This window comes from Epinephelus fuscoguttatus, linkage group LG18, assembly GCF_011397635.1.
Source record: "Epinephelus fuscoguttatus linkage group LG18, E.fuscoguttatus.final_Chr_v1".
NCBI lineage: Eukaryota > Metazoa > Chordata > Actinopteri > Perciformes > Serranidae > Epinephelus > Epinephelus fuscoguttatus.
In genome coordinates this window covers 21,507,417-21,523,248 of record NC_064769.1, presented here as the reverse complement: position 1 = coordinate 21,523,248, position 15,832 = coordinate 21,507,417, and the positions used below count along the sequence as shown (strand labels likewise).

The 15,832-nt window shown below is 40.1% G+C and overlaps 1 protein-coding gene across 5 annotated transcripts in view; it reads left to right on the top strand.

The window, feature by feature from the left end:
• The window catches only part of LOC125905652 (spermatid perinuclear RNA binding protein), a 108,425-nt gene that overhangs the window by 18,521 nt on the left and 74,072 nt on the right, over positions 1 to 15,832 (top strand). Inside the window, exon 2 of one of the 5 annotated variants that reach the window (XM_049603776.1) lies at positions 4,181 to 4,317. The exons of the other annotated variants lie outside the window; for them this stretch is intronic. The gene's annotated coding sequence lies outside the window, so the exon portion shown is untranslated. The remainder of the gene's footprint in view (positions 1 to 4,180; positions 4,318 to 15,832) is intronic. 5 annotated transcript variants of the gene reach the window in all.

The window sequence follows — 15,832 nt, the reverse complement described above, 5'->3', positions numbered from 1 at the left end:
AAAATTGCATGTTCTGACTATTTGAGTTCAAGAGAGAATACACAGGTGTGACATCCCCCAGTGTAAGAGCACTACTATTCATTTGTCTTCGAGATGTATGGCTCTCGCTAACACACACAGAGGTCGTGTAGTGCGTACAGTAGCCTGATGAATTGTCTGCAAAATGGTTAGTATGCTTACTGCATTCCTCATCAATAAAGATTTTAATTACTGCTCGGAACTGCTGACCAACGCACATTGTATGGTTTATGGGTTACTCTTATAGCCGCGGTGTTGGCTGGGGCAACGGTAAAAACCCAGGAAACACAGCAGACTATGAAATATTTGTTGCATGGGATTACATTTCATAGATTAAAAACTGTAAGAGAGATACTGTGGAAAAGCTTCACAGCGTCTTTTTAATTTAGAGTCCATCTGAAAATAGCTTAAATATTGGAAATCATTTTGAAATGGGTGGTTTTGTGTGGTTATGTAAACAAATAATCTTTAATCCTCAGATCTGATGCACAAACAGCTCAGCAGATAGAGTGGGTAAGAAGAAGTTTTAGGAAAAGTTTAAAGGTGGAGTTGTGCTCACATTTAGCTAAACTGTTTCAGGTGCACCACATAATTATGCCATGCCATAATAGGTAGGTGCACAGGCTTCGATAGACGTGGCATGCATTTGATGGATGGGAATGGGGCAAAGTTATGACTGAAATAGAAAAGATAAGATTTAAGAAAAGAGAGACCTTGCAAAAAATCTATGACACGGAACATATGTGACCAAAAACCTCGGCTAAAGTAATTGAGTAGCTTGACATCAACATCACTGTGAATTAGTTTGTAAATTAACCAAATTAAAATCGAATTAAATAATGGCTTTGTAGACCCAGCAAATGACCTGATGTCTTAAGAGTGCAATATCAAATTAATCGGGGACTGATTTTGTGCCACTGATAATAATACAGTCCGAAATATAATGACTGGAGTTCTTCATATTCCTACAAGGTTATCAGTCACTTCTACCATCATTATCATCAGTTCAAGTTGTGTCACTCGTTGCTTAACTGCTGGGTAATTAAATGCTGTATTATGAATAGATTAACTGGCAGTGTATGACACACTAATTTTTATTTACCCATTAAGAGGGGTGTGTTAGAAATGTGTATTTATGGAGAGAGAAGAGAAACAACAAAAGAGAAAATGACACCAGGTTAATTGTTAGAGAAGAACCAGGAAGCAGAATGGGAGGGAGGCTAGCTAGAGGCTTTGTTTATAAGTGGAGAGAGGGAGGGATGTATGGTGGATGAAAAATAACTTAAGTATCAATAAATAAATGTATAAATATGTATTGGAATAAATTAATAAATAATGAACTAAATAAAAAATGTATAAATAAATACAGGAATAAATTAATAAATATGGAAACAAATAAATATAGAAATAAAGACAGGAATTAAAAAGTAAATACAGAAATAAATAAATGTATGAATACATGTGAAAATAAATACATGAAAGAATAAATTAATGCTGAAAATTCACAAGAAATACATGAATAAATAAAAGTAAATTCTTTAAAAGAATTTTAAATAAATAAGGAAATAAATCCTAAATGCATAAATAAAAGTTGATAATTAAAAAGGGTGGTAAATAAAAATAACAGTAAATAATAACAATAATATAAAATAATAATATATAAATATTAAATTCATTTCTACATTTTTGTACAACTACATGTATTTATTTATGTATTTCTGTTTGTATGTTATTTATAAATTTATTTAAATATTTACATATTTATTTATTTATAATTTTTTATTTGTACTTGTGTCATTTTCCGCACCTCATGGGACACGAGGATATAACAAAGCAGCTAGAGACGGAAAGGGGGAGGTGAAAAGGTGTGAGTTCGGGGGCAGACTATTGGATGGATGGATGGATGGATGGAGAACAAATACCTGGAATGGATGTGCACGGCGATGCCTCTGAGCCTGAGCAGCCGAAGGTGAAGAGAGAGACTGACTTCTGCTTCACACTGATACCACAGACTGAATCAGTGTGATCCCTCCCTCTCTCCCTCTCTCTGTGGGAATTCTCTGACCCAGTTAGCTCCTCCACCAGGCAGCAGCAGAGTTATTTTTACATATTAACAGGAGACAATACTTTGTCCTCTGCTCGTCCTCCCCTCATCCGCATACTTCCTTCCGCTGCTCTCCTCCTCCTTCTTAGCCAGTCCCATCCTTTTCTCTCGTACCATCCTGTGCTTCTCCCCCCCTTTTCTGCGTTTGTCTCTATTGTCTTTGATCCTCCTGTAGGGATGTAAAGGTTCATCAAGGTACTGACTCGATGGCAGTGTTACCATTATAACTTGAGCTGAATCGCAGAGAATTACGCACGTAAACAAAAGCAAATCATAAATAAATTGATGACACGTTTGTAGATACTGTTTTTAGATCTCTGAGCCAGGGTTTTAATTATACTCTTGGGACGTGGCTTTATTTGGTGTTGTCATACTCGGAGTAGTGTGGCCAAGCGCAACAAGAGAGAGAGCAATGTGTCAGAGTTAGCATTTCAATGTAAATACACAGAAACCTCTGAGGGAGTGAGCAAGTCTGTTTACTCAGTGCAAAGTGTGAAATTGCGAGAAAGAAGAACAGTTGTTGATCTGCTTATAATAGAGAGCGCCTCCATAGTTCTGTGTCAGAATGGACTTATTTACCTGATTTAGATTACCTATGATTTATCACAAAACTGTCTCGCTATACTGCTTTACAGATTATTATCGGTTTTAATTCACAGATGAGAGACGGTATGATCTTCACATATACGGCATATATATTAGGCTTTTGTTGCAGTAGAGTATTACAGCAGGGTATTTAGAAATCCAGACAGTATGATTATTAATACCATCAAAAATACAAATGCCCGTCTTCAAATTAACTGATATGGAAAAGCTGTATTGAGGCAATATTTTGTAGTGCATTGGTTCCCAACTGGTCCAGCCACAGGGTCCAGATTTCTGCTTAAGGCCCATACTCGGGCGGAACGTATGCAGAGCGGACTCCGCGGAGGTCTGCCCGGACTAAAAGCGGATGTCCGCAAGCCCTGTGTGCGCAAAGCTCAGATTTTACGACCATGCAGATTCCGCTCCGTGCACTAGTGTCACACAAAAGACTGCTCAGCATGTATTTTTCACATCGCGGGGATTTTTCACAGACATTTTTACAGGAAACTACAACGCGGAAGTGCGCTCAACTATGGAAGCCCAAATGACTGCGGACATTCCTCGCGGAGTCTGCTCTGCTTATCGTACGCCCAAGTCTTTGAGCACCTTCAGTCATTAGTTCAAGGTCCACACAGTTTGATATATTAAACATCATACTTGTTGTCAAGCTTGTTTGCTGTCTCTGTTGAGAAGCTGTACATTAGTCACTCACTTTACAGCAGGATATGGCACTTAAAAATGAAAACTCTGTGCCTGAAATTCCCTGTACTTAAAAATAAAGTGTGTTTTTGACAAACTTAACATGTTTGCGGGTTACTTGTGGTCCATTCAGAATGAACCTGTGACCCACTTTTGGATTATGAGCCACCAGTAGGGAACCACTGTTGTAATGCACAGCACGTGCCACCAGAGGTCAGAGTCTATCAGTGGAACAGGAACTTAGCTGAGAAAGACAGTGACTGCGAGTGATGGGGATAATGTTACAGGACTAAAGCTGGCTAGCAACAACAGAGAGAGATAATGGGGGAGTTTTGTTGTGTTTCTGTCGAGTTTTAATAAAGCATGTTTTATGATGGAAGAAAGTTTAATTCAGATTTCAATCTTTCTTGACATTTTGTGAGTTTAGAAGACTAAAAAAGTTAAGAAAGCTTATGGAACGTAGCAAACTTGGTGCTTCAGGGCCAGGGCTAGCTATCGTTAGCTGAAACTGAAGTATTAGCTCTCAGAGCTAGCCACCAGCTAGCTAGTTTCCTGTTGAGGGATATACGATAAGTCATATGCTGCATGCCCCGGCGAAATTTCAGGAAGGTATGAAGGTAGTAAAAGCTAGATAGCGCCCAAGCCTAATATTTGATTTAGAGAAGTAGAATGAATAGACAACACAGCTTTATTTATTGTATCTGCATCCTTTTTCCTTCTACTGAACCTAAGCATTTCTTAAATGGTTAAACCACTCTCCTCTCCTCTCTCCAGAGAGTAAAGGGACAGAGAGTGGTTGCAGGTGTAGACAGGTCATCTATTCGCCTCCTAATGATGATGGATGGCAGGACTGCAGAGAGCGAGAACAGAGAGAAAAGTGGAGCGATGCAGGGAGATAAAGAAATCGCAGAGTAAGAGAAGACTGTGTTTATATGTGTCTGCTGGCGGGCAGATGGTGGGAGTTTTAGTGATATGTTGATCCTCAAGTGTTTATTTCATTCTTGTCATCTACCTGATAGCAAACAAACACAAACACACACACACACACACACACACACACACACACACACACACACACACGTACACCTGTGTGGCATGCTTGCAAGGTGACATCTGGTGTAGTGCATTGAGAAGCACACTTCTGAAGACACACATAGGCCTTGAGCATGCACGGGCACACACACACACACACACACACACACACACACAGTTCCATCCCTCGCACGTCAGTCCTGCCTTCTCTGTCCTGTTTACAGAAGTAGGAGATCTCTTGGGGTGCTGTTACATGTTCACACACACACATACACAAACACTCCTTTCCCACCTTCGCCACTGACTCGTGATAGCTTCACAAACTGCGCTTTACTCTGTTCCTGTATTTTAGTGGCATAATGAGTTCTTTAATAAATCTTTGCATCGTCTTCCTCTCCAGATTGACAGTGTTTGTTTGGTAAACAGTGAATCACTGTATCTCGGGAGATTTTCATATTGTCTTATCATAAATCATCAATGCATAACAAACACGCACTCCAAGAGATAGAAGCTTTTTTGTTAATACTATACATGAAAAAGATCCCCATCAAAAAGAGAATAAATATTAGATATTATTAGGAGTGGGGTGAAGTTTTAGAAAATAAAATAAAAATGCTCATCACAATCTTCCAGAGTCAGAGGTGAGGTCTTTAAAATGTTTGTTTGTCCAATTAGCAGTCTAAAACCTAAAGATATTAGATTTCTAAGCATATAAAGCAGAGATGGCCAACAAATCCTAACATTTAAGAAATCAGTTCCTAAGTGTTGGCACCAAAACTCAATACTTTTTGCCACCGAAATGTGTGTGTACCAAACGGAAAACCATGTCCACAGATAGAAGCTGGACAGGAGTGCGTGCGCGACTGTTTTAATGAGACACAAACATGACAGAAGTGCTAATGAACTGAATATTACTACAGTTTTCGCAACTGTTGATGCGCTGAGCAGCCAAAATGGATTTTGAGGTCAGGATTGGTGAGGTTCCTTCAGCTTTCCGAGTCGGAAATTGACTTCAAGATTGATTGGGAACTTGGAAGTGAAGGAATGCACCTTGAAAGCTGGCAGCAAATTTCTGGTCAAATAGATAATCTTGTTTATTTATTCTTTGATCAGATAGTTCCTGATTTCAGTCACGGATTTATTGAAGTAAATGTGAAGTACATTTTAGATTTGAGAAGGTAATAAAAAAGAGAGCGCAGTCAATTCTCTCTACACGAAAAGCCATGTTGTTGCTCTTTAGACACGGTGTCAGCACTGAATGGGAGGACACGTGTGGGGTCACAAGCAATCACATCCAACACTCTCTCCCTTCTCTCAGCGCGGCTCACCTCTCTGCTAACTCACAGCTTCCAGCAGGAGTGTGAATGTAAGGTTGACAGATAGGAAGTGTTAAGACCCCCATCTGGTGGGGTTACCACACAGCACACACACACACACACACACACACACACACACACACACACACACATGCATGTACATACACGCACAGTGGTAAAGTCTCACCCTTCCCAAAGTACAGACAAGGAGGCAGGCTGTAGCTATGGCAACCTAGAGAGAAGGGAAATGATTGGGCAAGGCTTGAATTTGTTAAGAGCTACTGTATGAAGCCTAGGGCGAGACTTAGTCACTCTCATTTGGTGCGTGTGTGCCTGTGTGTGTGTTGATACAAGAGTGGGTGTGAGAAACACTAGAAGTCAAGACTTCTCTTCCTCACTCCCCTTCCTGTCTGTCTGCCATTTTCACGTTCTGTTTGAGCGCTCTGTCAGTTGTCAGGCTGTTATGATAGATCTGGGTGAGCGCAGTGTTTTACCCGCTGCAGCACGGTCTATAAACCTTGAAAAAGGCTGTGAATTGCATCCATTGGTTGCATACACTTGCACGGCTAATTGAATGAAATGAAACACTTCACAGGGGAGATACAAAGCAGCCGCAGAGAAGCTGTGACATCAAATAGACCATTTAAGCCCAGTGTTTCACTAAAAGACAGACATATGTTCATATTTGGCCTTTGGAGAAAAACTCCCAGTTTTCAGAAGGTCTTGTGTCTGTGTCAGTGAGAGTTTAATAACACACTGTTCTTTGTTGCTCTTTATCTATCTATCATACAGGTTTTCTGTGCTCCCATTATTGATTCATCCGCATATTATTTTCTTGTAGAGTTGCTTTGATACTAATATCAGTATTGGAAGTGCCTCTGATACTGCCTAAAATGCTGGATCAGGTATCAGCGAGTCTATGCACTAATCTGACACCACATTATTTATTAATACAGGTAAAGTAGTTTCATACCCGCATAAAATGGCAGTTTTCCTGAAAATCAGTTCATCATTGCCGTCCTAAAACAGCAGCATACACAAAAATATGTGCCATGCAGCCACTGCCAACCACTGTTTTAGAGCAGTGAAGAAGAATAGATTGCTGATAAAAAGTGTAACGTTAGCAGTGAGCAAAATGTCAGCAATTTGGCAATATTTTACTCTGGAAAGTCCCGTCAGTTTAGTGTTTAACCTGATCCATGCCATACAACGATAGTAGTCATGTCATATCCATACAGGGTTAGTATACAGCTGTTCATTTTTACATAATGGTATCAAATCCGTACTTGATATCTGCCAATACACAAGTTCAAATATCAGAATCAGAAGGCAAAAATGGTATCGTAACATTTCTGTTTTTCTTGATGAATCATTTGATTAAAAGAAACTGTTGGGATATGCCTGTTCCAATTTCCTAAAGCCCAAGTTGGTTACTTCAAATTCCTTTTTTTCGTTCAATAACAATCCAAAACCCAAAGATATTCAGTTAATTTTTCACATAAGAAAAAACAATAGCATTAAATCCTCAAAAATTTAAAAGCTGGAACCATTAAATGTTTGGCTTTTATGCTAGAAAAAATGAGTGGAACAGTTAAAAGACTATTGAAATAGTTGCAGATTCATTTTTTGTCAATCAAGTAATCTATCAATCCATTACTTGTTATAGCTCTAGAGAGAACACTATACTTGAATAGAGGATCCTCAGTAGGAATACCACGTAGAATACTCATGTAAGCCTTCTTTTTAATTTGCACCATTTCAAAACAACCTGTCAGATATTGTCACAACTTGGAAAAATAATGATGATATATTATTTCTGTATTGCACAGCATGCTGTCAGCCACAAGAGATTTGTGGCTGTAACATCATAACATGACAGTGTTCTTTATGTTCTTCCTTGGTGTGTCAGTGTTTATTGGCGTTTCCATACAGGGTGTCTAAGTTACGCTCTCCACGCTGCATTCGTGTCAGAGGCACTTTATAGTGTCCATAGAGTCCTATGTTCTTTACTTGCATGTGTGTGTGTGTTCTGCTGCAGAATGGATCACTGTTAAACAAGCACTGAATGTGATTTTAGGGACCTACGCCTACACACACAAGGGTGCCCGCAAACCAGCACCAATTGCTGTAGCCGTATGGATAACATAGAGGGGGGTCTCCAGTGATGTTTGAAACAGAGGTGTCTTTGTAGATGCCAGATCACATCCACTGACTGGGGCTCGCTTTGTGTGTGTGTGTTCTTTGCAGACTTTGTGCATGAATGTATGAATGGGTGTGTAGTTCAGAAAAGTGTGTGTACTTACTGCGTTCAGCTGTTATTACAGCCCCAGCTCAGTGTCTCACCAGCTTTGCTTGAATAAACTGAATAAGAGAATTGATACGGCTGTCTGTGTACCGTAAGGAACATTTTAGAAAAGCTAACAAAAAAGTTGCTGCACCACAGTTTCACTTAGTACAGATGGCATCTGGGTGTTCACTTGTTTTTGCAGAACAAAGGGGAGAGGAACCCTTTGATCGATAGTGGAAAAATACAATGCTGAAAAAGCACTACATTGTCCTGCTCTCTAAATTGAAATCGTTCTTTTTCTAATTAGGCTTCGGGTCTTCAGAGAATTTAGGGCTTTTATTTCAAACCTAATATTAAAGCAGAGTGTGTTGTTTGTGTGTGTGTGTGTGTGTGTGTGTGTGTGTTAACAGTAGGAGCATTCATAGAAATTTCTTCAATCAAACCTGCAGTCATTTTATACCTATTCATTATTTATGTGTAGTATAACAGATGAGCATTTTTTCCTCAGAGTCAAAAGTTGAACTGGTCACTAGATCATTCCTTTTACAAGAGAAGGCTATTTGATTTTCCCAAGCACTTACGCTCCTACGAATAACGAAGTGCAGTCAGCTGCAAATTACTCTGCAATGGCTGCATCTGTATCTTAAATGGCTTTTATTGTTGAGTGGAAGGAGGCCGCACACAAGAATGAAGCACAACAGGCTGAGCAGCACGGAAACTCCCTGTCACCTCTCCCTCAGTCTCCACACCCTCCCATGTTCCTTCTCCTGACCTCACGCTCTGCCTCGCGTGTATCTGCATCTTAATTCACTGCTGCAATCTGTACCTCGCCGTCGCTCTGGAAGGGATGCAAACACGGATTTCATCGATACATTCTGTAAACAAACCAGGTCCTTTTTGTTTTCACACCTACCCCCCACTCACACTCCATCCAACCGCAACCCATCTCACCCTTCACCCTCTAGTTGTTTCCTGACTAGATTTCCAGAGCCAAGGCCAAGTCAGGGGGAGATCTATGGGCCAGCCTGCCATGTATAGGTAATATAGCAACAGAGAACCAATTCCATGGCTTCCTCCGCTGTGTGTGTGTGTGTGCGCCATGCATGCATGTGTGTGTGCTAGTGCAAAGGTGTGCATTTGTGGTTTAAGAGAGGGCTTTGTTCCTTTTAGGCAAGTGGTTCTCTGTTCTGTGGTTGTACGCTTGTGTTTGTTTTGTATCTGTGACTTTTCGTCTGGTTACCTGCACCTTGAGGTAGGAAATACACAGACTGTATCTCGCATGTACATTCAGGTCTCAGGAGTCTTAGAACGGAATTAATTCAGAAAATTGTCCTTTTATGTTTTTTTTGTTTTTTTTTTAAACACGTACAAATCGTAAGCGTGCGTGCAGGAGCATCACTGTAATGAAAATGATTTATAACGGAGATTATCTGGATTAGGATTACATGTAATATTTTTAAATTGAGAATGAGGTTAGGGATACTCCCTCACATCATAATTACTATTAGAGTGTATGAATATTAAAAAAAGGGATTGTCATTTTAATTTTATTTCGCAAATTTAATAGCAAAACTAATTTAGAATTAAACGGAGTGGTCTATTATATTTTTATGAAAGCACTCTGGTGTTTCACAGTGAGATCAACTAATGTGCTTCCCATGACACGTCAATCTCTCTTAGCCTCAGAGCTGAAGAAAATCTAAATGACCACATTTTCACTCGACTGCAGTATTAATGAAATAATCTGATTAAGACCCTTATTAAGAAATTACGAGATATCAGATTTTTGTGATTAGATTCGTGATAATAATAAAGCCTGGAGCACAGTACCAAACATAATGCAGTGATGGTTGGAGACGACACAAAGTGAAGTCACGTTATCGTATTTTAAAATAACAGCAGATAACAACCAGATAACCACCACTCTGTAGTGAGAGCACAGGAAACCAGGGGAATCGTTGAGTGTTACAGCTTCAATTGTCATTATGAATGAGAGAATAAATTTGTGCATTTGTCAAGAACTGAAGTAAGAAATGGTAGAATTGGACAAGGACAGTAATTCCTTTGTGTTTTTACTATGGAAATGTGTATTTTAAAGGGTGTAGTGCCATTTATCAGTCTAGATTGTTTCAGTGTGAGTTGCTGAGTGTTGGAGGTATCAGCTGTTGAGAAGTCTGCCTTCTCTTGAATAATATGGAACAAGATGGCACTCGGCTTGTGCTACTCAAAGCTGCAAAAACACACAGTTGAAAAAAACAACAGCAATGTCATGACCCAGTTACACAAGATAAACCACAGACCTTGTTGTGAGCGAGTTCATTTCGAAACTGTTTGCTTTCTCCCGAACTACACCTGCCCATCATATCATCGTGTAGAAGGAAGTGGCATTTACTCATGGACAAGAGGCTTGTGCTCAGGACTGTGCAGAGTTGTAATGTTAGCTAGCTCAGTGGTGCTAGGTGAGCTAGCAGTAGGTTCATGCTTCTTTCTGTACGGTGATTCGGTTGGCAGGTGTAGTTTGGTAGAAAAAAGGTAGTTTCTCCATGTAGCTGCTCACAGCAAGGTCTGTGGATGATCTCGAGTAACTGAGTCATACTGTGCGTTCCATTACCCATACTACCATTCTATATAGTACGTAAGAAAAAGATTCAGTATGTCCCAATACATGCTACTGTATGTCAAACGCAGAATGTCAAAAATATCAGGATGTTCTTCTACATACGGTCATATTTAGCAGTATGCAAGCCAGCATGCTTTTTTGGCTATTCTGACCAACAGTCCTCCGCCGTGGACAATACGTCACGTTGACTGATCCGCAAACACAACAGCTTGACATCTCATTGACTGCTGTTTGACAGCTGTCAAAAATCGCAATGACTGGGGCGTCGGTGGAGTAGTGGATAGAGCAGACGCCCCATGTACAAGGCTGTTGTTGCAGCGGCCCGGGTTTGACTCCAGCCTGTGGCCCTTTGCTGCATGTCATTACCCCTCTCTCTCTCCCCCTTTCACACTTAACTGTCCTATCTATAAAGGCAAAAATGCAAAAAAAAAATATCTTTAAAAGAAATCGCAGTGACGACTGACAAACAACCAAAACCATAACTATAAAAATAACAGTGACAGAGAAATGCATATGTAATTTCACTTTCCCATAAACAACATGTTTGAATCTAAAATCTGTGCAGTTATGACTTTAAAGTTAAACGACATACATTGCAAACATACGTCTATGGTGAACTCAGTGAGTGGTGTTTGTATTATCTCCAAGGTAATGGATATAAACGTAAGGTTCAGGTTCAAACTTCAGGATGCATGTAACAGTACATACTTTTTAAGGGCAGCTGCAGTACCTACTAAAAGTAAAAAGACAAGGCGATTGCAACTTGGAAAGCACCCATGGTTTCTGGAAGATGAAATGGGGTTTTTTGGCCATCTAATTCAACTAGATTGGAGAGAAGGCAGACATCTCTACAGCCGATATCTCCAGCACTCTACAACTCACACAAAACAATCTAGACTGATAAACAGCACTGCAGGTAAGAGGAAAAATATGTAGTTTTAATTTTGGGATGAACTATCCTTTTAAATGTCCTCTTTGTAGAGCTGGCAGTGGCAGTGATGTTACAGTATGGGCCATAACGTTTTGGGCAGTTTTTATAGTTTCGAAAATGTTCAGCCATTTAAAAGTTGCCATTTGCTTTAAACAGCTACCTCTGTTTTGTGTTCACACTTCATTAAGTTTATTATTATTGGCTGTAGTCCCCTACTACTTGTCTGGCTAATGGCTACATCATCATTCACCACACATTACACTGCGAGGACTCAAGCTGATTAAACAGCCCCTTTGATCAGGAAGTCTCTGAGTGATTCACCAGAGATGAAGGTACTGCGTAGGCACCTGTGCTCAGGCGGATCCGAACTGACGATACGAAGGTTGAAAGGTTGTGAAATGTATCCCGTGAATTCAGGTGCTGTAGGTGAGAATGTGCCTTGTTCTTGTGTGTGGAAACGAGCAGTCTTATAGAGGTGGAGAGCGCTTAGACGTTATTCATGGAGGTAGGTAGACAGTGCTCTGCCAGAATGCACACCCTTAGTCGATGTACAGACAGGAAAACAGACCCATTAGTTTGTAAATTTCCATGTTGGTGTGTACTTTTGTATGTTCACAAGTGTGTGTTTTGGGTTACATTTCCCCCAGCTTCTCTGATTAAAAAGTGACAGTCATGACACCGGCAATCTGTCACTAACAAGCCCAATTCCTTACAGGTTGTGTTTTATGCACCGAGCCAGGTTCTTACTACCACCTACTGCAGCATAAAATTATGTCTTTGTTTATGCTCCATTGCACCATTGCTTCTCAGTTTGACACCTAGCTTCTTATTTCCCACCATCGGTAATGGTTTACAAATGAGACGTGAAGGATCGGCAAATTAGATAATGCTGTCGGCTGAAGGTTTATTTTCCCTTCTCGTGAGCACTCCATTGAGAACACGTGTCAGTCACTGGAGACCATTATCTGACAGTATGTCTCCATTAACCCCTCTCTTTCAAGTGCTTTGCTACAGAGGGAAGAAATACAAATCTGTGATATGAGTTGTTTTTTTTTTTTTTAATATTCTCCATCTTTAACCGATTCACCACGCCTGCTAGAAGTGTGAAAAATGAGTTTCAAGCCTAATCTGCATGCCATACTTTAGCCCTGCCTAACACATCTGCCTGATTTTCTGTGAAAAATGGCTAGATAGAGATCATCTTTAGATGTAATATTAACATCGCTCAGTACAGTGCAGTTTATACAACAGTTTTGTTTGTGATCTGACTCATATGTCAAGTCCATTTTCAATATGACGCAGACTTTGTAATATTTGATAGTATCAGACTGTAATTACTAAAACAGATTGTACCTTTTTTGATAATGGATCTGCACTTAAGGAAAACACAGGCTTTGTGTCCTGTTGAAACTCTTGTTTCTTATATTTACACTCTGTACCAGGCATCGTTTGATACTCTGTTCAAACACAAAGTACAGAATAGTTTGCTCTTTTTATGACATACAAACTTTTAAACAAAAGTAATACGAACATCAACATGACAACTCTCACCAATCTTGATTTTTTTATGCTCACCCTGTCTTGTCACATCTTGTTTACCATTTGTTCAGCTGTCCAAAGCTCACAAAATAAAAAATGGTGAAATGAAATGGAATGAGTCAGTGACAGCCCAGAGATTACTCAAACACTTACGAATAAATACAAAGTTAGAAAAGTGTACAAGAGTTTACCACAAAGAGTATTTTAAGAAATAAGATTTATTTGATGTTGATAAGGTTTTAATGATGCTTCCATAGTTTACACTGCTCATACCAACAGACTGTAGAAAAAATAATGGCGGAAGCCAGCGTGACATCACCAACTGGTTTTTGGACTCCCATTTTGAAGCCTAGATTTTTGCATTTTGGCACTCACCATCTGTTTTTTTTGGAGCCAGAAGTGACCATATTTGGACGAATGGAGCTGCGGAGGAGCGAGGGGTGGCTCTGACTTAACAGTCATTTTCTCAAATGAACTCCGGACAGTGTGTATAGAATCGGGTCCAGACATTGTCTAGAGTTTCCCTTTCACACATGTAGCCCACAACAGGAGATTGTCCATGTGAGAAACCTTTACACCTACTGGAAATACTTCAGTTAGTTTAGGCGAGGGGTGGCACCTGGATAGAACATGCAAAGGCACATTGCTGTCACATCGCTTGTTGCTAATTTGGTAATTTGGTCCCTTGCCGTTCCTTGAATTTGTCTGATGATTTTGGCGTGGCACTTACCATCAGATGTTTCCGAATCTCGTCATCTATCCAGTTAGATGTTTTCGTTGTTGTTTTTTGGGTAATTGATCCTTCTTTGTTACCCTCAGATGTTCTTTTTCTTCTGATTTCAAGCAAGCCTCATGTGACGCTTGCTGCGACTTCCTCCAAAGTGACCTGCTCTATTCTCACATAGGCTGAATTGGACATTACCTGGGCTTTGTACTAAGGTACAAGCTGGCAGGATGAAGTCTGTTTAATGTCTGATCCAACTGAATTTGGACATTTGCATTGTCACATACAGCTCCTCCAGGTAATCTCTCAGCAATTTCAGGTATGCAGTCCATGTGTGAAAGGGGCTATAGGCTGTGGGGACACCTGGCACTTGTAAGGTCTACGCCCTTCATTATGCAGAACTTTAAGCTTTAATAAAATGTAAAATGGTGAGTTATATAAAAAGTCATGAATAGGGAAATTAGCTACAGAGACCAAAACTGTTGGGCATTTTAACATGGGGGTCTATGGAGATTGACCAGCCTCAAGTGGCCATTTGAGGAACTTCAGTTTTTGGCACTTCTGTGTTGGCTTCATTTTCCAGCCCTGGAGGTTATCGTCTGCTCACTACCACAAAGGTTTTCTAGTTCTACAGGAAGATTGATTGTATATGCTTGTGCACCGTACTTGTAAGTTTTATTTGTGTGGGTGTGTCAGAGTTGTGAATAGAATCAGTTGCAATCAGAATCAAACTGAGAACCAGTTTGTCCTGCAGGACCACACCATTAAATCTATCACACCGACCAACACCCACCTCAGTTATGCTCTATTTTGAAAGGTGTGACCACTTCCCCAGACAACACAAAGCAAACACTTTGGATTTGTCCTGCTTTGATTTCCTTGGCTGTGTACCTGCGTGTCATATTTGTAGGAGGGTGCATCACTGTGTGTTTGTTGTATCAGGTTTGTCAGGATCATCATAGTCAGGCTTGGCTACACAGAAAGCAACATGTGATTACATATTCTGAGTGTTGTGAACAGTGTGTTATGCATTGTTGCACACTGAATATAGTCTATTGGGATTATAGCTGTTGCAAACATTACTTGACTTCACTCAAAATACTAAACAAATGCTGCAGCTTGGTATTTCCCAGTAGTCCAGCAATCAGGGTTGTTCTTATTGATTTACAATAGTACAAACTAAGCCCAACAACCTTATTCAGTGACTCCAGCTGGTCTGTCCGTAAATGGCGCCTAAAGATGTTTGAGCTAATAGAAGAAAGAGAACACTGTGGTCTAAGTGAAAGCCACAACTTAATTATACTGATGTGCAGAAAACGTGAATAAAAAAGATACAGCAGTGCTTTACAAAGGAGCCAGTAGCTATTAACTTGTTCTTAAGTGTCACTGTAGCTTTGTTTCACAGTAAAGTCTCAAAGGCTATAGCAATAGTAGTTAGGTAAAAGAGTGCTTATTGCAGTATGGTTGTACGTCGGACTTCCATCACAATGAATTAAAGTAAGCAACTTTCCTGTTCCAATCTAAAGGAGAAAGTGTCAGCGGTGCATTGTACAAGCTTTGGAACGTTGGGACAAGCTAATAGGCAGCTTTTCTCAAAGTCAGACATGTCCTGGAGGAATAAACGACAGAATTCACTAAAAACCTGTGATACAATACTGTATGTGTCAGGGTCATTCTCTGTAACCTGTTTGCATTGAAAGCAAATGTGGAAATTGATGTTGCATGTATTTATGTAGTGATATATATGCAAATAGTAAGGAAGGGCCCATTTCCTCAGCAGGTTGGAGTCTCAATTTTCTGGTCAGCTAGTCTTCTGTCCCTTCCTATGATCTCCTCTTGTACTGTTCTCTTTTATCCATGCCTCCTTTCAAATATCATTTTTCTGTTTCCTCAGCCTCAGTTCCTCAGGCCTTGTCCCCTCTGCCCTCACAAGTTCTCCGCTTACCGTTCTGGTGGTATTTGCAGGAGGGAGAGAAG